Here is a 25,508-nt window from a genome sequence, read left to right as displayed (position 1 = left end):
CTGTTTTTCTCTTGCAAAAAAGTCTCTGTAATGTTGGAATGGACTTTGAGAGGGTAGTAAATCTATTTTTTAGACATTCCTTACTACTTATTAGATATATTACCTTCATATTAATGTAAGTTTTCTTCATCAGTAAAATGGGGAGAAAGCAGTATTTACCCAAAGGAAAGAGAACAGATTTACTAATTTATTGAGGTATCTTAGATTTCTGAAAATCATTTATCTAATCTTAGAGGAACAAAAGCCTTAAAACAAAAGGGCTTTCCAAAGAATTTTCAAGATAAAACATCTTTAAATTGATCAGTTTTCCTGGGACTTTTGCTTGAACAGCATGATTCTTATATTTAAAAAATTCAAAATCAACAGGACAGCTTCCTCTACACATGACGATTTAATATTGTGGGCTTGCCTTCAGGATAAATTTATGAGAAGTTCAAAACATTTGTCATACTACTTTTAACTCCAGAACATCTATTTCTACATAGTTCACATAGAATTACATTAGGCATAAAACAAAACCACATGTCTATGGAGGCCTAGAGATACGTTTTGTCTTAATTATAGTCTATAAAATATGAGTGAAAATCTAAGTGAAGAGGTAAGTACTAGAGAGATGGGTAAGATATGTTATATGGAGACTTGAAATCACAAAAGACCATGTTAACCCAAATAGCCACACTCCTTTTAAATGGACAGCATTTCTTTAATTCTAAAAGCCCTAGAAGTAAAATTTTTAAAAATTTACTTTGGTTAAAACACATTTTAAAAGCTAGTTCTTAGATTTAGATGTTCGGAAGTTGGAGTACTTATGAAGCCGTGATTTCAGAATACTAGACTCTAGATCCCCCTTCAATGGATGAAACATACTGATAAACAGAAAAGACCAAAGGTAGGCGATGATGCAAGAAAGAAGCTCACCATAAGTCAAGAACCAACCACCTAATTCTGATCAAGTTATTCTTTAATGTTAAAATGAGCATAAATGCAATCCTATGAAATTCTAAATCAATGATTTATTCAGAGGAGAATTCAAAGATGTTTTCAAAGTAATGTAATTGTATTTGAGAGAAATAGACAGCATTCAACAAATTACATGAGGAACATATAGTTAAGTCATACTAAAGTTTTCACTAGAGGAAGCAATTGGGTGCACTATGGTTAGAGATTTGGGGAAGAGTTCAATCTAATTACACCTACAATTTTGACACTATTTGACTTGGTTGGAAGGAGACTCTCATTTCACCCATGAAATGATACAATGAATAGAATAACAGCAGATCAAGTGAAGCAATAACATGGATGAGCTGTTTTCTCAGCTTCCAATCTTTGATCTTTTAGATGTCTAATGTGAATGGCAACTAATTTTTACTGACAAAAGAACATATTCAAGAGAAATATCAGATTAATTCCTTAGAACAGGCAAATTTCCTGGGAGGTACAACTCGAGGCAGATTATAAGGATCTGAGTTTTTGTCTTCTGATATAAAACTCAACTAAAGAGACTGAAGTTCAATTTGAAAATCAAATTCTTTTGGAGTTATATACTATAGCAAGTGATTTCGAGTGATTTTTTTGCTTTGTTTTTCAATGTCATCATTGTGGTATTTGCCATAGAATCCCTTAGCGTTGTGATTTTCTCTTTTGTTATGGTTTAAGTTTGTAACACTTTTGAAAAGAAACTGTCTTTCTTACAATTACTTTGTATCCTTGAAATAGGGAATAATCAGAAAATAATCATAAAATAATTCACTTTAACAGACTTTACTGGAATCTTGTAACACCATCTATCACATGTGGATTTTTAATTTTACTAACAATTGTAACATGACCTAAAATGTCAACATAATGAAATCGTTTAAATGCTAACTGTATTAAGACTAGCAAACTTGGTTGGCAGAGTTTGATGGGAAGCTCAGCCCTTCTAGCTGAATACAAATCACAGTATTATTGTGAGTTGTATTCTTATATCAATACGCTGGAGGTAGCCCCAAGTGAAGCCAAAGTTCCATTTCTATAAAACAGGCAAACATCAACAAAGTGTTTAATTCCAGGAGTTGTGTGGTGTAAAAAAGAGTATAAGATAAGGTCCCTGCCTATAAAATTCATGTCTCTATCATATATCACTTAGTGCATTACACTGTTTGTTTTTGTTATTGTTGTTTAGGGCAATAGAAGCTCCCCAAGAAACGCTATCTAACTAATCTTCAGTTCACAGTACCTAGCACATTGCCTGGCATATACATATAAGGTTCTAAATAAATATTTGTTCAACTAAAAGCTCAAAGGACACAATCAGTCCCCTTTCCCAACACAGCATCCTCTCACTCAGAATTTACCTTGCCAATCTGGTGGTACAGTTGAATCATGGAGCTACAATTACACTTAGGCTTAATACTAGCTATGCTCCTGACTTTTATGTAAACGTGAAAAAAGTTACTTGATTTCTACAGGATATTTAGTTATTATGTAGGACATAAAATAATTTTCAATTATCTCCCATGATATTTATTTATTTAGATTATAACATATATATATTTTCATAAAGGCTTACATGCCAGCTTGCATCATTAAACATGATTTGTGACCATTAATAGAAAGAAAAAACAGGTACAGGAGATACTTTGCCATATGTGGGCATATATTCTAGACATTTCCCATGATTAGGAATTCCAAAAGTAGAATGTTATTATATCTTATTCTATGTCTCATTTTTCCTCTTTCCCAGTCTGATAATTACTACACCTCAAACCTTACTAACCTCCTGCCCATTAACTATGCATGCCTTCGCTTTTCTTTTAAGTTCTATAAGGAAGAGCCAGGATTAATTCTGTGATGTGTTTAATATGAAAGTTACATAATAGGGTTCTAACAAGAATTAGCATCTTAACAGGAAGTAAGAGCGGATGGATTTGGTGATTTAGGGATATTCAAGCCATAAATATAAAATTCCCCTGCATTTTCTGACAAGCTATAACAGATTATCCACAAACCTGAGAGGTCATTTCTGTGTTGTACATTGTTCACGTTTCTTTATTGTGAAGAAGCCAAAGCTAAGAAAATAACTTAACATGGAAGCCCTGATGAATACATTAGGCACAATCTACTACAACCTCAAATTTTATAATATTACTTAAAAGGGAATATCAGAAGTATTTGCAGAAGGCATAAAATAAAATTTACATTTATTTAATATACTAAGGAAAATGTTCTTATTTATTTTCTAGAATAGAGTTTTAACATGAGAGAAGTCAAATAATTGTGACATTAATAGTTAATATCAGTATAATCAATACTATTTTGATAATTATTTCAATTAGTAGAGATTTTATTGAGCAGCTAATTTTAATAGATGTTATTTATGTAAATCATTTTTTAAAATTATGTGTTTATTCTCTATTTAAACTTATGCATTTCATTCTTTCTGGAATATATATAAATGAGCAGCAGCTCCAAAAGTTTAGATAGTGGTTGTTGGGAGTGAGTACGCATTGGAGGTAAGGATTGGAGAATACTATAACTCTACTGGAGACATGACATATCTCTGAGGAGAACTCAACCCATCTCATCTAAATGTCATCATTATTTAAAAACAATGTAGGTATACTTCTAAGACAAAGTAGAGCTGATGGCATCACCTTACTCCTTCACTTAACTTAAACATAAAACTGTATAAAGAACTATTGTTTTTATTTTGGGATGGCCTCACCAAAGTAATTGGTGCCATTCACTCATAATGTATATTGGTTCATTATATTTTGCTGATAGACTATTTTGGGCAAAGCATTTTCCCAAATGCTGTTTAAAATAGAAAAGCAAGAAATCTCAAGAAATTTCTGCTTTCAAGAATTTTTAATCCAGAAGATGGAGTGGGAAAAGGAGAGTTCGACCCATTTAAAACTCTACCCAAGGCAGACTATGATGAGTTTTTTATGCATACAAATTAGAGCTCAATGGAATAGTAAAAGCCCTAATGGCATTTGGTCCTTGAAGGGTGACCATTCTTTCTATGCGTTTTGATAGAGAAAAGTGTTTCAGTTATGAAGGAGAAAAGTTATGGAGGGAGAAAAGCACTGGGAATATTTGGATTCTAGAGAGTAGGTTAGTGTGGCAGGAGAATAAGGTAAGTATGGGAAGGAGAGAGAAAGAGGACTGAAAAAGTAGATTGGACCATATTGTAGACATCCTTAGAATAAGGTCACAAAGGGCAACAAAGAGCAAATTCAGGTTTCTCATGAGAAAAGTGATAAACTCAGAAAATTAATATAGCACAAGAATTTGGTAGCATTTATTTGATCAGGTAATGTTTCATTTAATATGTCACAGTACTTGAATAAAATAAAATATTGTAAGGCAAAATTTAGAAAGTGAATTATGAAGTATGTAGAATTTTTGCTTCTTTCATAGAAGCGTATTTAATACTGAAATTCATCACATGTTGAAGAGAAAACATGATTGACTTAAAATCACAAAATTTCATGTAGTTTATATGGTACTGATGATCTGTGTTCAAGGAGAAAAAGGAAAAGTGTGAATGGTGAAGCAAGTCTGACATAAAAACTAAGCACAGTGACATGTAATTATATTAGAATTTATATAATACATGTGGCTAGCAACATACAAATCAGCTAACTTTTCTTTCTACATTTGAGTAAAGAAGAAAATCATTATCTTGATAATACAGTTGATTATAAAATAATCTCTAATTGTAAAATGTTACTGTGAGAATTCTTAGAATAACATTTATTACAGCTATTATTAATTACTTAACTTATACCATGTAACCTCCTATGGCCACACTTAGCATATCTACATAAATAAAATTTCATTCAGGATTCATTAGCTAGAGAATAACATTACATGCATGAAAAATATTTTAATTTCACTAATTTCACAAGTGATGCTAAATTAATCACCAAATCAGAAGTTGCAAATATTTCTGAATCCTTGTGGTTGGAAGAGGGCAGAATGTATGTTTGGTTTCACGTTTTATTTTATTTACCCTTTCTGTTGCTTGGTTTTGAGAAACATTAAAAAAATATATTTGCTCCAGCACTACAACTTTCCAGAACAGCTTTAATTACCAATTTTTTTTTTTTTTACTGATTTGTACAATATGGCACACTAGCACAGTGTGTGAATTAAAAAAGAAAAGAAACAAAAACAATTTGTACTGTTGATGCTGATATATGGAGTAATTTTCTCAGGCTCTTTTCAGTGCAATCTGCAAATGCATTAACAAAGGCTATAAAACAAAAACAATCTGCACTACCCATAGTATGCAAGGGTGAGGTATTGAATAGTTTGAAGGCATAACTGATATCTGCATTAGTAGAAATTACCCAGGAACAAGAAAGTATCCTACTACCATGTAGGACTTCAAAAACAACCACAAGATATAGAAAAATGAAATATTTTTGTGACTATTGTTAACATAAAAGACTTTTTTGAAATAATGCTCTTAGAATATTTATTACTGTTATTATTCCACCTTGAATGGCAGGAACCTCTACATACATTTTCTATGTCTTGTCCCATTTCAACTATTCTATTGCTCTTGAGACGAGGTCATGGGTAAAGTGAAGTTTTTACTTATGGAATGGCATAAAATCGTCACTCAATTATACAACTATCATACTTATACATTTCATTGTTTACTGAATATAATTCATTCCTTCCCAATACCACATCCAGAAAAACAGGCACATTTTAGACCAAAGTAAGACTATATTAACTATTTACCAATTATACCTAAATGGCTAATACTGTGTTATAATTATTTTTATTTTGGGGAAAAAGGGATCATTTACATAGCCTCAAATTTCTGTTTATCCAACAAAGATGTATTGAGTGCCTATATAGTACTAAGTGCCCTGGACATGAGGCCCACAGTGCGCACAGGGACTTTACTCTCCTAGTGTTTACAGTCTCTGTAACGAATATGCAGGCTCTAATTTTCTCTACAGAAAAAACTTTGAATAGCACTTAGCTCTATCAATATTCATTTATTTCTGTGTTTTGAATTTTGAACTTCTATAGTATTAGATTAGTCAGCAACATGCATTATTCTGCAGCATTTACACTTAAAATTTTAGAAGAACAGTAACATAAGAGAAGATTATGCTTAAAAACAGATTTGTATTGAAGTGAAGAAATATCTGATAAGGTCTGACAGGGTTAGTAAAACACAAATAATAACTCGACAGACAGAAAATTTGAAGAGGCTTTCAGTACACAGTACGTGATTTTTCTGGTTTTTGAACACATTCACCATAGAAATAGCTTTGAGATGACAAAATTAACCATGTGTTTTTACAATATTACTTGAACAAGCAATTGATAATCTCATCTTATGGATTTGGTCATATTCAGTATCCTCTTTTTCCCCTTTAATCTGATCAAATGTGGAGATCTTTATCAGTCCATAATATGACTGCATAAAGAGATAGACAAGTTCAAATGCATACAAGGTGGGAATGTATAAGGAGAAATGGCCATCCACAGAAAGGCTATCAGACCATGAAAATTTGGCCGGTGGTTGATGTGAAGTCTATGGCTATACTGGTCTCTATCTGTTTAAAGCAAACTCAAGATAATTGATGTGGTGCTATGCTTTTATATTGCTGCAGATAGAATGTATCTTAATAAAGCTTCTTATTTTTGGTTTTAAATAAATTATTTCTATTGTTCCACATTAAAATATCCATAGAATATTATGTTTTAGTTTGACTTCTTCTTTGGGAAAAAAATGAATTTTTTTAAGATCACAAATTGGCTTCGAGTATGTATGGTTGTCACATGCCTAAAAGCTTTCGGTTTTCAACCTGCCCAATGCATTTATTCCACAGAGGGCTTGACAAGTTTATATATATCTACATAATATCTATGTATTATTTGTTATATATAATAAAAAGCATATATATTTATATGCCTTATATATGCATTGACATTTTATTTTTTGACACCTCCTTAATATGATAGACAGTGTTTCTAGTGTTAAATATGATGAAGTCCTCACTCTCATGGACTCATTGAGAAAGTGAATCAATGTAACTCTTGGTAGTAATAATGGCTATGAAGAAAAATATAGGCAGGTAAAGCTTAATGGAGGTAAGCAGGAGACAGGGAGGAGAGCCTATTTAAAGTAGGCGGTCAGCAAAGGGGTCTCTGGAAAGATATTTCAGCAGAAACCAGAGTAAAGTGAGAAAGACATTCAGCTGAGGATCCAGGTAAGAAACTTCCTGGAGAGAAGGTGGAGAGAGTTGAAGGCTCAGTGGCCTGAGGCAGCAGATAGTTCTCTGTGTTCAAGAAATAGCAAGAACCTCAGTCCTCTTAATAAAGCAGAGTACATCCACAAGTGGGCTATACTGGATTGTGTGGTAGTTCTATTTTCAATTTTTTGAGGAACCTCCACACTGTTTTCTATAACGGCCGTAGCATTTGTTTTTCTATCAACAATGTACAGGATTCCCTTTTCTCCATTCCCTTTCCAACCCTTGTTATTGCTTATCTTTTTTTGTAGTAGCCATCCTAATAGGTGTGAGGTGATATCTCATTGTGGTCTTGATAAATCCAAAGGAAACGAAATTAGTATCTCAAAGAGATATCTCCACTTCATATTTCTTGCAGCATTATTCACAATAGCTAAGATATGGAAACAACCTAAGTGTCCATTGATAGTGAATGGACAATGAAAGTGTGAGATATATATATATATATATATATATGTATATACACACACAATATTATACATATATGTGTATAAAAGGAACAAGTCAGTATCCAGTTCCGTGGAATTTCAATTAGCTTTAAATATATTCTAATAGCTAAAAACCAATAAATAAATAAACCACGTGATTCCAATAACATAAAAGCATAGTGTTTTATTTGTTATAACTTTTCGCTTTTCTTAACTGCAAAATTGCATTTTCTTATCAAGAAAGAACATGTTAAATAGATAAGAATGGGCATTTTTTCCAATGTTCAATATATAAATGCATTACACATTCAGAGAATGCAACTAACTCTTTGGATCTTTACTTCCTCATTTCTATAACTAGGACATGCACTCCTTCATCAAGAAGCAATAATAACTGTGTACTGTACTTGGAACATGTTTATGGAACAGATATAATTTCTATGCCCAACAAGTTAATAAAGTTCTTCTTCCTTTAAAATGTTTGAACAGAAGCATAAACTGCTGTAAGCAATCTGTTAACTTAGAATTATAAAAGGAAGTGATTTAAAACACTTGAATAGTAATATTTCCTTTAAAAATTATATAAAATTCAAATAAATGATGCATAAAATTAACAAATCAGGCGTTAAACACAATGCTTTATCATAATATTATGCCAAAGGCATTTGCATTTCAAGGATCTTTTTAAATATCTATTTTCAGTATCTTATATCTAGCACTGAGGGAAAGATTCACTTTAAAGTAGTTTCATATTCATATATAAACATAATCTACTTCTATTTAGCAAAATCAAAACACATTTCCCAACGAGGTTGTCAATATTACCAACCTTCTGAAAAGGTCACTTATACAGTTACAATGTCTGGTATTTTTTTAAAAAGCTCTAGAGTCAAACAGGCTTTATAACTTGCTACCACTTAATAGCTATTATGCACGCACACATAAACATATATATGAATGCATACATTACAAGTACTGAAGAACAAAATACAGAGCCTATATACATATGTATAGAAGAAATATATATGTATACATAAAACACATATACATACATATATCATATATGTGCATGTGTTATATGTGTGTGTATGCCTAAGATATCAATCATGTTTTTATTCTACAACGTATAATAGCCAGAAATCTGACACAGTGTACTTCGAGTTCCTTTCACTAGATTTGTGTGTCTAGAAATAATATCCCCAAAGCAAGCTACTAAACTTAGTTTCTCATGGTTTAAAAAAGCCTACTAGAAACATCAAGGTTCAATATAATTTAAGCATCATTTCCAGGCTTCCCAGTGCTTCTATAAAGCTCAACAAGCAAATGTCATTATAGCTTTGGCTTTGAGTTTAAGAGTTTTAAAGTCAGCTTAGGGGAAATGGAATCATGTTGATGTGGAGTCATGATTCACATTGAAGTAAAACTAATGATGGTTCAGATAATTTTTTTCTTGCCTCCAGAGGAAAATTACTCTGAATTCAGGCTTGAGTGTTTAATACATGTATCACGTCAAAATACTTGTAGACAAATCATAACTTCCTAAATATTAAAAACACACATGGAACTTTGGATATAAAATCAACACTTGGTATTCACAATAATTAGTTCATTAATGTATACATCTGTAAGCTTTTGCTCATGAATGTATAAATTTTATTTGCCTAAAGAAGCATCTTATAAGCACATTTTAAATAAGTGTGTTCTGCTTTGCTTTAGACTATCAAAGGTCACAATAAATGCAGCATAAAGTACCTGCTATCCTGAAAATATTTAAAAATAACAAAATATGTAGCCAACAAACAGGACTTTAAGAAGACAGTAGATCATTCTGAGGAACAAAGCTAGATCAAAATTTTATTTAGCGTTATTCTCCAATCCAAATCTTTCCTTAATCACAAAAATAAAAAATATAGTATGTCAGATACACCAAAACATCATTTCAGCATCCCCCTACAGAAATGATATTGCTAAGTTCAACAAGGACAACAGAATGTACCCTAGAAAGTACTTTCCAGGGGAGAGCAGGGGTCTTGCCCATTTTAGTCAAATACTGTTTTCCTAGCAATTAGAAACTCTGGTACATCATTCTTATCTGTAAATGTTTGTTGAATGAATGAGTGTTGAACAAACTGCTCAGGTATCTTTACAAGGTAGACATTCAGTTAATATTTGATTATTAAATGAATAAATGAGTTTATAGCCCTAGAATGTTAAAGATACATTACACATTATATTAACATACTGTCAAGCAAAATTCTGGATTTGGATAAGAGTACAGCAGCTAATCTTGGCTGCTGAACATAAATGTGCTTTACTTTTTGAAGCAGCACAACCCTGGGTTCTGCCACCAATTCTGACATTAGTCAATAGGCACAAACAGAAGCTTGGGATAGGTGCTCTCCAACCCATCCTCGAATTTGCCTTGCTGCTTGCTGGCCACACGCCTCTCTCAATCCCATTACCCAGCAAATACGTCTTTGAATTGTCCTTCAGTAAATGATTCTATTCTATTTCCAGCCCCAATTTCCTAGAATCATTGCTAGACACTCAAGACTGAGTTAGAACCCCATGCATTTTCATCTGTGTGCCCTTCACACTTCCTCCTTCAACCTTTGGGAAAACAGCAGTTCTCTCCCTCCGTGAGGTTAGGATGCTCTTCCAGGCAGTGTTGCGAAGAATTTAAAACAACTCCAGCTATGTGTTAGGTAATCCTATTGCATCAATGTGAAATTTCCTGATGTTGACCACTGTACTGTGGTTATATAAGAAAATGTGCTTATTCTTAGGAAGTACATACTTAAGTGTTTAGGAGTAAAGAGGTATGATGTCTCTAACCTATAGGTGAATAGTTCAGAAAACAAAAGTGGATGTGTGATGAATGTGCATGGAGAGAGAGAGAAAGAGAGAGAGAGAGAGATAGAATAATAAAGCAAATGAGATAACAGAAACAATTGATGAAGCTTGGTAAAGAGTATATGGGAATTTTTGTGCTTGTCTTGTAACGTCTGTAGGCATGAAATAATGCAATATAATTATGTAATAATAATGAATGTATTATTGTCAGTTATATATAATAAAAAATAAAAAGTTACTAAAAGCAACGACTACAGGCTGGTTTCTCAATATCTGGTCCCAGAGGAAACATCATTCTTGGCTCTCAGTCTCTGTAAGCACAGATTGCTCTCAATGAAGCTCCCAATGCATGCTCCTCCATTTGAGGGCTGAGCCAGTCACAATATCCCCACCTTTGACTTTTCCTGCTGTGGGTCAGACATCCTCTGTGGAGCCCCAGAAATGTCATGTGTTACAGATGAGGATCTCCAGATGGTCTCTCTAAAGCCCCACCCCTCAGGTTTTGTGGGAGACAGAAGCTTTCTTCTTCCCTCCTCTATGAAGATTCAGAGCACAATGACAGCCATAATCAAATAAATTATTTAATTTCCAAAAACCTGGCTTTTCCTACTTCAACTCTTTTATATTCAGGTAGAAGCAGCATTGTCAAACCAATTTTTAAAGTTGTCTTTGAAAGCCCTGTGGAGACTCTAGCCCCTCACATTGGAACGTGCAAGTTTTATCACCCATCTTTTCCTTTTTGGCTTTTTAGACCTTTGCTCAAACTAAGTCAAAAGAGTCTGATTTAAATACCTGGTTAGAGTGACAATTCATAACTCATGACCTCCAAGCAAAGAACAATAATTACTGATTTATTTCTAGGATAAGTTAAATAAAAAACCAGCATGGAAGCAAGATTTTATCTAAAGGTTATTTCTAGCACTAAAACTAAGGTACACAGAGATTTGCTTGTCTTTTGAAAGCTAGATCCTGGGTTGTTTTGCTGTATATTGTAGCTTCCAATTTTACTCAGTAAAGAAGCTTAATTTAGCACAGTTCTCAAAATGTTTTTTGTATCAGAACTCCTTTATACTCTTAAAAATTAAGGATGCATTAGAGGTTTTATGTGTGTGAGCTGCATCTACAGACATATAACCTACTAGATATTAAAAGTAAAAAATAAAAATATAATTTATTTTAAAATAAACAATAAACCTCTAACATGTAACATAATTAATATATTAAAAACAATTTTCCAAAACAAAACAAATAATAAGAAGCATGACATTATTTTATGTATCTGCAAATCTTATTAAATGTTTGATTTAAGAGAAAACAGATGGACTCTGCTTCTTCGGTCAAGCAGCTGGAGGTAACCTCTAGAAAACTCCAGTGTACAATTGTTAGAGAATGAGATTTTAAATGGTATTATAATGAAAATAGTTTTAATCTTAGAATCTTCTTTAAAAAGGTCTTGGGGTCTACAGGTACCCAGATCATACTTTGAGAGCCACTGACGTAGCAGACCATATAGTTGTTTTGGAGTAACAATCCTGAGTTTGAATCCCACCTTTGTCTCCAAGCAGTTTTAAAGCCTCAGTTGAATTATTTACCCTATCTAAGAGACTCAGTCTGTTGTTTGGGAAATTGAGATAATGCTTCTCCACAGATAATTACCTAATAAATATAAAACTTCTCTCAATAGTTTTCAGCACAAATAACTTTGTATTCAGTGAAAGTAAGTTTCCTCTTTTTTTTTTCTTCTGCAAATTCATTGGCACTCATAATTATATAGTCAATGTCTGTAGTGACATTGATTTGTGAACTTAGAAGTGTTGTAGTTTATCTCTGTTTTACACTGTCCTCAGTGGGAAAAAAGTAAATCAGAAATTTTTATAGCTAACTTACAGAATGGCTATGAAGAGAAAAATAATAGATTTGAAGATGCTTTCAAAAAAAGGGGACGTACAAATATAAAAAATAAATTTATTTTGGCAACAGAATAAAAATGTTAAGAGTGAGTTAAATTTTCTGCTTAGACAGAATTCAATTCTTTGAAAAATCAAATAAAAAGAATTACACTAAATTATTTTCTTAAAAAGCCTAGGTTTGGGCATTATATATTTTCTAAATTTCTATTCTTCCAATACTAGCTAGCTTTCTGATTTGGTGCAAATCAACATTTGTGCACAGCAATTTTCATCTTTAAAATAATTTTTGGAGGGGTTAACTGATCATCCTTTCAGTTCTCAAATTGTATGATGCTATGGTTCTTTTTTTATAATTATTTTTCATAATGCTATAATTTATCAATTGTACGATGTTATGATACTATTTTCAGTAATAATTGATTTTTTTAAGAAAGGAGATATTTTCAGTATTTTAGGCTCATCTCCTCACTATCTATATATGCACAATTTTAACTGAGGATCACTGTGCATGGAGAAACAGGGTGAGGCAGCTTGATAATGATCAGGCCCCTTATGAAAGAAAATAAACCAATATTAGAGGAAAAATTTACTAAAAGAAATGGTTCCTATTTTACTAGGCTCATGATAGAATCTCTGTGCTTTAGCTCCATTTCTTTTCTCAACAGTCCAAAACCAATTTTATAACTCAGTTGTCTCCTAGCCAAATGTGCAGCCTGCTGCAGAGATGAGTTTGTGAAGCTCAACCATACAAAATGGTATATCTAAGGAGTGCCTGCATACATTTGCAAGGATGTTTTTATAGCTGAATGGAGCTTTGCTTCAGTTTGGTTTTCTTTTTTTTTTGGCCTCTTTTCTGATGTAGGTTTACATGAAAATTAAAAATATTTATCAAGAATAGAACAGAGAGAAATTGAGTTGGACTAAAAGAGTTATGGCTTACAATGCAATTTTGTTAAAAGTTTAGCACCAACGTTGACTAAGAGAAAATGTCAGTTTCCTATCTCATTAAAGTATTATTGAGAAGCTGCATAAATTCTTCTTGAAGCCCTTTGGGGTCATTATCACACTGTGTTTTTACTTTACCACCCATTAGGTAGCCTTGCTTAGCAATGGTCTAGGAATTAAACACCACAGGTTTCTTCAAAGAGTTCATAGAGTAAATGCTATTTAAACATTAGAATGATGCATTTTCTTCAAAGTGCTTTCTTTCCAGAGCACAGAAAACCCAGACCTATTGCTATGGACAGGGAACAGCAGGCAATAGCAGCAATATAAACTCATGGATGTATCCATCTATTTTCCACAGGAGAGACAGAATTAAGAAAGGAATGCCTGGTGCATATACTATAATGCAGAGAATAAAGAAATCACACTTCTCTAAGTTTCAGCATATACTTTGTTGTTGTTGTTGTTGTTTATATTGGTTTCCTGCTAAGACTGTGCTTTCAAACAAAAATAGAAAGTTGACTTTATGGTAATAGTACATAATATTTTCTTCTTTTTCAGAGAGGAGGAGAACCAGTGTGAGCTTTTATTATTCTGCCAGGGAAATGTCCTGGGCATCCTGTTAATTGAAATGGACAACTTCCTAGGCTCAAAAAATCTGTCAGGTGGACTTGTTACAGCAACATAATGTTAACCACAGGCACAGATGACATGAGTCACATTCACAACATGCTGCTGGTTAAACTGATTTAGGGAGATAAAAAATAAATGTTGGAAAATAAGCTGATGATCACAGAAACATACATTAAAAAACTTCTAATTCATACTGATGAAGAACATCCTTAGTATTGTACTTCATTTGCATTCAAGGTCACAAAAGCTGTTAATACAGAGGTCAGGGAAAAAGACAGGAGTCTTCCAAATACTTTATGTTGGATTTGAAATGTCAGATCCTATATCAACTTGGAATGCAGTATTCATTCTCTTGACATATAAATTGACACTACTTTTGTTTCTCAAAATGAGGTTTTTACATTAGCTCTTCGGATAAGTGTCCTGTGGTGCAGTGTATCACACAAAAGCAATTTGTAGAGGTGTGAAAAGAAAAAAAATGTATTTTTGCATCACAGGAAACATCTACTTGTTAAATGGATTATGAAAATGAAAGCATTTCAGTACTGTAACAAGAATTGATTAGAATTTGTTTTGTTTCACTGACAAATTTTACTCCTGGTTTCTCTAATCAGCAGTTTTATGTTTCTCTGACATGAAAGGAGTTTAGTAAAAAAAAAAAATAAATAAATGCTGTAGGTTGTTTCTTCACTTCTAACTCCTCCCAGTCCAATGTCATTTTTCCCATCGAAGTTAAAAGTAACCAACATAGTACCAACCAGGTAGATGAATCATAGATAAAATGTCTCTCATGTTGATTATTCTTGATAATTACATCTATACAGATAGCAACTGTGGTAGGTAGGCACTCTGAAATATAATGTTTGCATTAACTTTTAACTTCATTATGATTATTATCATTATGATATTATCAATGTGTAGATTGGTTTATATAGTTATATCATCTATAGGTTTTGCAGTATAACCCTGGAATGTTGATGGTAATTCAAACTAGTTATCTCATGAGTAACTTAATTTGGCTTCAAATTTTTGCAAGAGTTTTAAAGACAAATCCCCAAATTAAGTTATTTTAAGAAGGACATTAACAGAATACTCATGAATGAAATATTATTTGTATATATTTATAGACTGCAAAATCACATTTTACTGTCTTTATTTGACAATACTTCTCTCTCTCCATTAGATTGTCAGACCATAGCCAGCAAATCTGTGACCCCTTGATACAGGACAACACTTCAAAAACTGCTTGTTGATTGAATAAAGGAGAGAAACAAGATATAAAGAAATATAAAATTGAGGTTTGGCAACTCCTTAATTTAATGGACACATGTACTACTTTCAATAGGAATTTGACGAATAGCTATCATTTACAAATTACGTATGTGCTGAGCAGAATACAAAACACCTTACTTATACTATTTCATTTAATTTTAGAAATAATTATGAGGCAGGTATTATTCTCCCATTTTAAGCATAATACAACTGAGTTTCAGAGAGAATCCAACTGATTCATACAAAATTTTATAACTACTAATTCACGGAACTGAGATTAACACGTCTTTCCCAAATTATTAGAAGGAAACTCTTTAACTCTCAACCCAGTCTTTATGCTTACTGAAGCTAAATAATGATACCCATAAGGAGCAACTTTTCTTCCAGGAATGTCTTGCTGCCCAACTCTAGAAAGTCTCCACCCTCAAGTGGCACATGTTTTTCTTTAGGCCTTTATAGGACTTAGGTTTGGCCCATCCAACCAAGGGAAATCCACTTCTAGCAGCTCTTTCCTTTCTTGGTACTTGGTTTTCACTTAGAATTTGTTTTATATAAGAGGAAAGACTTTAATAAATATACAATTTTTTATTATTATTATACTTTAAGTTTTAGGGTACATGTGCACAACGTGCAGTTTTGTTACATATGTATACATGTGCCATGTTGGTGTGCTGCACCCATTAACTTGTCTTTAGCATTAGGTATATCTCCTAATGCTATCCCTCCCCTCTCCCCTACCCCACAACAGTCCCTGGTGTGTGATGTTCCCCTTCCTGTGTCCATGTGTTCTCATTGTTCAATTCCCACCTAAGAGTGAGAACATGTGGTGTTTGGTTTTTTGTCCTTGCGATAGTTTGCTGAGAATGATGGTTTCCAGCTTCATCCATGTCCCTACAAAGGACATGAACTCATCATTTTTTATGGCTGCATAGTATTCCATGGTGTATATGTGCCACATTTTCTTAATCCAGTCTATCATTGTTGGACATTTGGGTTGGTTCCAAGTCTTTGCTATTGTGAACAGTGCCGCAATAAACAATTTTTTTAAGAAAAATTGTCTTTTGCCCTAAACCTAGATCTGCTCTTCATGTCCTTCTTTGCCCTCATTATCCATTGCCATCCATGCCACACTACTCTTCTAACCAAAATAAACAATTTTATTTCAAACCAATCTTTTTAAACCATCCCTACTGACCTCTTCACCTTTGGCCTGGACCATGCCATGACTTCCATACTAAACTCTTTGCTGCTAGCTTTATATGACTAGTGTTACTCCTTCTATCTATTTATTTCCTCATTGACAGAGACATTTTATCAAAGTACAATCTAATCATGTCAATTTTCTGGTCAAAAATCTTCAACAGCTGCTTCCTGAAATTCCTTAGCAGAGCATGCAGGACCTTTATCAGCCTAACCTCTTTTTATATTTCCAACCTCTTCCTCCAACATTGGCTCCCAACTCTTACATGTTCTGGCTAGGTTGAAGTCCCCTCCCCACAATGTGTCATGCCCTTTTAGATTTCCTAATTTTGTATCACACACATTGCTCACAACCCCCTCCTCATCTATCAGTTTGTTGGTAAATAAAATACTTTGAAAAATCATTGAACAATTATCTCTTCAGTAACATCTCTGTTATATTTTTGAACTATCCTAGTTAATTTTTCTTTGTTGATCTATGTGTCTCAATTAGAGACTCTACCATTACACTGTGGTTATTTGCTTACATGCTTGGTTATTTTATTAGACAGTTAGCTCACTGAAGACAAAGGCTATGATTAATTATTTTGCTATTCTTAACACTTAGCATAATGCTTGATATAAAATAAATGCCTAATACAAGTAAGTATAAAATGAATGTACTACAATTATTTCTAATATTCTTGTCTCCTGATCTGAAGTCATATTTTTCTTAAATGTGAATATCTACCTATCATAAAGCAGAGAACTTCCCAGTTCTCAGGTAGCTGACTTGAGGTTGTTTTTTAAAGCCACCTTTGGAAATCTTGTGGAATATTAGGGAGTCACTATATTTTTCTCCATTCCCACCAGGGATTTCTAATAGGTCAATAAGTGATGGATGTAAGAAAATTTGTATAAACACAATAAGCCCCTTGTCCATATCTAGGAGCAGATAATTAAACAGACCAATGCTTTGCCTCTTAAAATGCCCAAAATCATCATAGTTAGTACATAGTGGAGTGGATTTATGGTGGCCTTTATCCATCAAACTACACTACATTTCAAATAAAAAATAACAATTTTCCCAAATTTATACCTTGTTGGTAGTTATTAATTAAACTGTTACAAACTGAATGGGAGACCAAATGCAGATATTTAAATCCTGGGCATATACTGAACATAAACTTAATCACCATGCCTCCTCCATGACATCATTAGTAACAACTTCCACCAGTTTTAAAAATCCATTTCAAATTAAGTTGCAGTAAGCATTGCTACCCATTTAATGCTCAGGGATTTTGTAATTGAGTTTTTCCCCTTTAAATGTATAAATATACCAGAGGATAATCTTTCTGACACTGGCGCCCTTAGTAAATAATTTAACTGATTCCAGATCTGAAAAACTAACCTCTATGTAGTTTAAGTTGCTCTCCCTCCCCAGTTTATAAATAACAATGCAACAATGTTTTTCATTTGAAGTATAATTACAACCAGTATGAAAGCAGTTGCACTGAGGACAGCTGTTTAAACAGGAACCATGTGACTCCAAAGGAAAGCATAATGCTTATGGAAACACCCTAGACACAGCCTTAATTCTAGAAACAAGTATGATATCAGAGCATTGAAGAGCCATAGACCTATTTTTCTTTTGAGCTTTTATCTGGAGATAGGTGTGATAAATTCACTATACATGTCCTACCTCACACAGATGCTGTGATAGTGAAAAGATGTGAAACCTTTGATATTATTAGAGAACAGAAAGAACTTCTGTTTTTAACTGTCTTTCTCTTTGTGATTCATTACACACAAAATTTAGAAATGGTAACATAAACAGATCTCAGTTGTATTAGCTGAATGTGTTAAAGTGAAGGAAAAGTTATCATCTGACCTTATTAATCTTGATTTGGGATAAGTGCTTGATAAATTATTTTCCAGGAAGGGAGGCACCATGGCTCATTACACTTTGTTTTCATCTTAGATCTGCTGTGGACTCACTGTGCGACCTTGGCAAAGTCATTTAACCTCCCCTTACCTCAGATTTTTCATTTATAAGAAGTGTAGATAATCCTGGCCTACCTAGCTTGGCAAAAATAAACACTAGCAGAATACATTAAATAGGTATGTACACGGAAGTTTATTGATATAAAGGATAAACTTGATGGCATAAGAGTATTACTGTGTCTTTCACATAAGCCTTTAAACAAATTGCTTTCATTTGAACTTCAGAACTGTTTTGACAACTAGGTATTTTGGATTCGTTTAAGCAAATGGGGAGCGATTATATTTACTTTGGTCCATTAGACCGAAATATTCTGGCTGCATATCTTGTTTATATGAATATGTTTAATGCATAAACTTTTATTTTTCTGGCTCTTTAGGCTCTGATTCTTCTAGTTTAAATCATTAGCAAAGTAGTAAGTGATATAGACATCAACAATATGAATCAGATAAAACAAATTGTCAAAGAGATAATATATGGTATAAATTGATGTGCACACCTATAAAAAATAGGAAAAACAAAAAAGTTGGTTACTTATTATTACTTAAAACAAAAGGACAATATTACAAACATATTTAAATTGGAGTCCAGTCTATGCAGCATAAGCTTATATTAGAGTGCAAGTTTAGCTTTGAAACTTTTAACTTACATTTAATATCAAAGTTTTAGAATGCATTTTCTTTTTTTATTTTTTATTTTATTATTATTATACTTTAAGTTTTAGGGTACATGTGCACAATGTGCAGGTTAGTTACATATGTATACATGTGCCATGCTGGTGTGCTGCACCCATTAACTCCTCATTTAGCATTAGGTATATCTCCTAATGCTATCCCTCCCCTCTCCCCCCACCCCACAACAGTCCCCAGAGTGTGATGTTCCCCTTCCTGTGTCCATGTGTTCTCACTGTTCAATTCCCACCTATGAGTGAGAACATGCGGTGTTTGGTTTTTTATCCTTGCGATAGTTTACTGAGAATGATGATTTCCAATTTCATCCATGTCCCTACAAAGGACACGAACTCATCATTTTTTATGGCTGCATAGTATTCCATGATGTATATGTGCCACATTTTCTTAATCCAGTCTATCATTGTTGGACATTTGGGTTGGTTCCAAGTCTTTGCTATTGTGAATAGTGCTGCAATAAATATACGTGTGCATGTGTCTTTATAGCAGCATGATTTATAGTCCTTTGGGTATATACCCAGTAATGGGATGGCTGGGTCAAATGGTATTTCTAGTTCTAGATCCCTGAGGAATTGCCACACTGACTTCCACAATGGTTGAACTAGTTTACAGTCCCACCAACAGTGTAAAACTGTTCCTATTTCTCCACATCCTCTCCAGCACCTGTTGTTTCCTGACTTTTTAATGATTGCCATTCTAACTGGTGTGAGATGGTATCTCATTGTGGTTTTGATTTGCATTTCTCTGATGGCCAGTGATGATGAGCATTTTTTCATGTGATTTTGGCTGCATAAATGTCTTCTTTTGAGAATGCATTTTCAAAGAGAAGAAATATTTGCACTAAAATAGGCATGATATGGAATGGTTAAAGGGAAGAATTCTAAACATTATTCTAAATAGTATAAAGTATTTGAAAAGACTGGGAATCATATCTGAATGTAGGTTTCAGGTTAAATTTCAGAAAAAATAAATTGTACTAACTATGAGACTTGTTACTGATGAAAATATTTGAACTGGTTTTTCATTAGAAGTTGTCAAAAATACCCAAGGCTTATTTTCTTTCCCTTTTTCTTTCTTTTTTTCTTTTTCTTTTTTTTTTTTTGGAGAGAGTCTCACTCTGTTGCCAGGCTGGAGTGCAGTGGCACAATCTCAGCTCACTGCAACCCTTGCCTCCTGGGTTCAAGCGATTCTCCTGCCTCATCATCCCGAGTACCTAGGACTACAGGCGCCCACCACCATGCCCAGCTAATTTTTGTATTTTTAATAGAGACGGGGTTTCACCATGTTGGCCAGGAGGGTCTCAATCTCTTGATCTCATTATCTGCCCGCCTTGGCCTCCCAAAGTGCTGGGATTACAGGCGTGAGCCACGGCGTCCGGCCTGAAGGCTTATTTTCTAACAAAATGTACATAATCATAGAATCTTGGTCTTATATGAAGAAAACCTTCATAAGCTTACCCTTCTAATGTTTTCTCTTAGCCTTTACATTCTATAACTATCTAGAATAAAAGTGGCTTTATATAGTAAATGAAGAACCTATCTGATGTTTTTGCTTTGTTTTCTATAACTGGACTGGATTGGATATTTTTATTAAGACCTCCTAGGTGTTATAGAGGAAAAAACGCAGGAAATATAGTGAAATATGCTTCAGATGCTTGTAGAGAAGATGGGGAGATGAGTTAGTGAGAAAGGGCTACTGCTGATACAAATGGATGCTCCAACAGCGTCTACTTGTAAGAGAGTTGGCTAAAATTCAGTGTGCATGTTGTAGTTACAGTTTATAAACAGTTAATCCCTCTCGGAGTTCCTGGTGCCCATTACTGGACTCAGTACATAGCAAATATTGAACAATTATTTGATGAACCCACTCAGTGAACTGAAATCATAGACCTGATGCTCTCAAAGTGTTTTAAACCCTCATTCACTTCTTCAACAAATACTTATGGAATACCTACTATGCTTAGACAATATGGTAAACACACACACACACACCAACACACAATCCCTGCATTCAGTCTAGTTAAGGTGATATTAAGCAAATAGACTCATGAAAGAGAATACAAAAACAAACTGAGAAGTGCACTCTACAAGACAGAAATAGTGTTTAATAACTGACCTTGATGGGGAATCAAGGTAGGCTTCTTTGGTAAGTGACTCCTGAGCTCACATGTGAAAGACGAGTGTTAGCTAGGCTGGTGTGGAAGCAAGCAGAGGTGGCACAGACCTCCAGGTAGAAGGGACTGCATGGGAGGAGGGGCCTTGTAATAGAAAGGGGCATGGCACAGTTAATGAAGCAAAGAAAGAGGGGTGGATGCATCTGGAGGTGGGCTGGGGTACGTCCCAGAAAGCACAGCAAGTCACATTAAGGACATTACCTCATCATAAAGCGTAATGAGAAACCACAGAAGGAAAATGCCATTCTGACTACAAAGCAGTGGCAGTCCGGAAAGAGGCACATGGAGCAGCGACAGGGTGCACTCTGCTGTTTTCAGAAGCATTGAACGCTTGTTTATAGACAGCTGGCTGTTTTTGCCTGCACACTTCACAAGGAACCAGGAAATATTATAGTAAATTTTCCCTTCAGCTCTTTTTGAAAGGAAGAGCTATATAATGGTGACATGACCACATAGATCCCAGAAGCACCACAGTAACAAATAATAGAATTGGAAAAGTGATTCTCTCCTTACATATTGAAATCTCCACATATACTTACATTTTTGTGAACAAAGAAGTGTTTGCCTTTTGTATACCAGAATAGTACCTGCTCAATTATGCTTGAGTAAGAGATGGTTTGTGCTGTGTATGGTCAAAAAGTAAGATATCATCCAGGTGATTGGATCCAATCTGCCTCTAAAACTTAAATCAGTGTCTAGTCCACAGTTGTCTTCTGTAATAGATAATATGGTGGTGAAACATCAGAGTTCTCAGTTACCATGTGTGGTCTGTCTACTCCTCAACCAGCACTGACTGTGCTGATTCCTAAAAATAGAGTCTGGACCTCTTACTTCTACAAATTCCAGGTTCTCAGGTACAGCCTGAGAATATGCAGATATAATACACCACAGATGATTCTCTCCCTCTTTTTTTTTTTTTTGAGACAGAATCTCATTCTGTCACCCAGGCTGGAGTGCAGTGGGCTGATCTCGGCTCACTACTGCTCCCGCCTCCTGGATTCAAGCAATTCTCCTGCCTCAGCCTCCCGAGTAGCTGGGACTACAGGTGCACACCACCATGCCCATCCAATTTTTGTATTTTTAGTATAGTTGGGGTTTCACCATGTTGGCCAGGCTGGTCTTGAACTCCTGACCTAAGGTGATTCACCCACGTCAGCCCCCCAAAGTGCTCATGCTGGCATGAGCCACCATGCCAGGCCTAAAACACCCACAGATGGTTCTTAAGAAAACCTATGTTTATATTTTAGGCAAAGTTTCCTAATTATTCATATATATATGAAGCACCCAGGGAGCTTATAAAATGCAGATTCCCAGGATCTACTCCCAGAAATTTTAATTCAGGAGGTTTAAAATGGTGATTGGTCACAGGTGTGTTTTTTTGTTTTTTTGTTTTTTTTTTTTTTTTTTTTACAAATCTCTGGAAAATGTTAAGAGCAAAATTGGCAGCTATTGTTTTAAAAATTCTTCCTAGTTTATTTGAACTATTTCTAGCAAGATCTTTCAGAAAGCATATATATTCCTGTGTTGTAAGTTCTTAGAGGTCAGGCACACTTTTTTTTCAACTTTCTCTCCTTAATACTAGGATAGGATTAACTCTTATTTATTCTTAGGGTCTCTGATGAAATGTTATTTCCTTCTTGACTAGATGGAATGCCCTACTATAAATTTGCATATTTCTCTGTAATTTCCCAATCTGGTCACTCATCACACTTCCTTGTAATAAACTGATTAATTATCCTTCTTCTAAGCTGGTATGTAAACTTAAGGAGATATTGTTTATTGTATGCTCAAGAGAATCTTTAATATCTAGCAGAGTACCTAGCAATTAATAAATACTTATTGCATGAAAAAATATGCAGTAAATGTTAAATGTTTCCATTACTTGAAGACTGTGGTCTCTTCCTTAACTTCCTCTTCACTAATGACATTATATTATTTCGAGTACAGTTTCATATTATATTCTTTTTTTTATTATTATTATTATTATTATACTTTAAGTTTTAGGGTACATGTGCACATTGTGCAGGTTAGTTACATACGTATACATGTGCCATGCTGGTGTGCTGCACCCACTAACTCATCATCTAGCATTAGGTATATCTCCCAGTGTTATCCCTCCCCCCGCCCACCCCACAACAGTCCCCAGAGTGTGATGTTCCCCTTCCTGTAATGCAACTTTTTAGCCATTATTTCTTTTAAGAAATAGAAAGCAAATTCTGTAAGAACTTCTCAACAATGATTGGCATAATGACCTAAATCTGGCTATTTCTCACCATCTCTGCAGTTACAATTCTAGACCAAGACACCTCTGTCCTTCCTTCCCTTTGAGGGGAAATAAAATAGGTTTGGAAAATGAAAACATTCTTATGGGAGCAAGATTGCTCAGGAATTAGGTAAATATAAAATGAAGGGTACAATTAGAGGATCTAGCTTTAGAAGAAAATTGTCTTCATAAAATGAATAATGAAAATACAGATAGAAAGGTGAAATGATTAGGATGACCTCTAGAAAAAATTTTGAACTTCCATAGGGATGACTTGAAAACTGATAGCAGGACAGGACTTTATGAGTCTGTAGTGAAGGAACAAAGGCATAATCAGTGAGAATCAAAAGATCAGAAGATCTGGGTGTTTTGGAGGCATTATAGGAGGAATTGAAATTTTAAATCAGGAATCCAGGTTTAATTTTAAAAATATAGTAGGGAATAGTGTAGTGGGCTTTATTTAATAAGTGAGGGGATAAAATATAGATACCTCCCCTCCCCACTTTCATATAAAGAGGTGCGGTCTTCATCAAGGGAGGCAGTAGGAAATACTACTACAAACAGCTTGGTCCCTGCTGTGAACACATAAGGAAACATTTTGAGAGGAGAATTTGTTCAGAATGAAGTGGAGGATTCCATAGTAGGCAACCAAAGTGAGAAAAGGGCATGTGATAGATACATGTGAGACATTCCCCACCTTTTATTTTCTGAGAGAAGCTGGAGACACCTCTTTACTCTAATCTTGAACTTCAGCTTGGAAAAAAAAATCATTCAATTTGTTTCTATCCAATTTTCATCTTGTCATGGTCTCTTTTCCATTCTAATTCTATTGATTTTTCAACCTCTCTCTCCATCATACTAGGAAGATATTGAAAGAACAGGATAAAGAAACATTAACCTACAGTAATAGTAATAACCTACAGTATTCATCTAGCAATAACAAGAAACCCATAAAACCTCCAGTACAAACCTCAGACTCACATAGCAGTATTCCATTCACAGACACTGAAAGGCAAGTAAGAAATGTTGGAAATATTATCAGAGCTCAGTATTGTGAATCTGGGAGAGAGGACAGTGACAGCAATGAGGGGAAAGTGCCATGAAACATAGAGGATGCCGTCTCTGTGCTAAGCTCAAAGTACCTGTGGAGAAAAGCACCAAATCTAGATTCAGAAACAAAAATAAAAGAAAGGAAACATAAGATGATAATGAAACAAATGGAATTGATATCGATGGGGAAACAAAGAAGAGATGCAAGTGAAAGCACATCAAATTTCAAAATGCTGAAAATCTAAACAGTTAAGAATGTGAGTTGTAGACTTTTATTCATTTCAGTTCTAGTTGAACAGCTAGATGATATTGGCACAATGTTTAACCTTTCTAAGCCTCAGTCTTTATCAGTAAAACAGGGATAATTATGTTACTTACTTCATAGGGTATTTCCATTGATTAAGTGAAATAAAACATACACGTGTTTATCATGGTACCAGGGAGCAAGTAAGAACTTAATACCTGTAATTTAATATTAATAGCTATGATTTGCATTTGCCAATGCTCATCCATAAGGAAGTATGCAGACAACCAAAGATTATTCTGAGGTCAGTGATCTTGGCTAACATATTTATTACTATATCTCCAAGTGCTTCCTAAAACCAGTGCCAGACACTTAGAAAGCATTTGTAGTTGAATGCCGAATGACTGAAGGGGGCCATTACTCATACTTTTTATCCACATGCATTTCCTATCTCAGAATCTACTTCCCACATACTCTTCTGCCTTTGATGAACTTTTGCACTGAAATTATTTCATTACCTCTCTAATGAGAATTGAGCTCTCAAATCTACTATTCACCTTCTGCTCCCAAAGCCTTTTCTTGACACCTCCCAGGAAATG

The 25,508-nt window shown here is 34.2% G+C and overlaps 1 protein-coding gene across 16 annotated transcripts in view; it reads right to left on the bottom strand.

Annotated features, from left to right (window-relative positions):
* SYT1 (synaptotagmin 1) overlaps positions 1–25,508 on the bottom strand; it is a 588,627-nt gene that overhangs the window by 413,987 nt on the left and 149,132 nt on the right. Inside the window, exon 1 of one of the 16 annotated variants that reach the window (XM_063593558.1) lies at positions 24,313–24,332. The exons of the other annotated variants lie outside the window; for them this stretch is intronic. The gene's annotated coding sequence lies outside the window, so the exon portion shown is untranslated. Of the gene's footprint in view, positions 1–24,312; positions 24,333–25,508 lie in introns of those variants that run through there. 16 annotated transcript variants of the gene reach the window in all.

Source organism: Pan paniscus, chromosome 10 (genome assembly GCF_029289425.2).
Source record: "Pan paniscus chromosome 10, NHGRI_mPanPan1-v2.0_pri, whole genome shotgun sequence".
Taxonomy (NCBI): domain Eukaryota; kingdom Metazoa; phylum Chordata; class Mammalia; order Primates; family Hominidae; genus Pan; species Pan paniscus.
The sequence above is the reverse complement of the archived record's forward strand: the minus strand, read 5'-3'. Positions and strand labels throughout refer to the sequence as shown.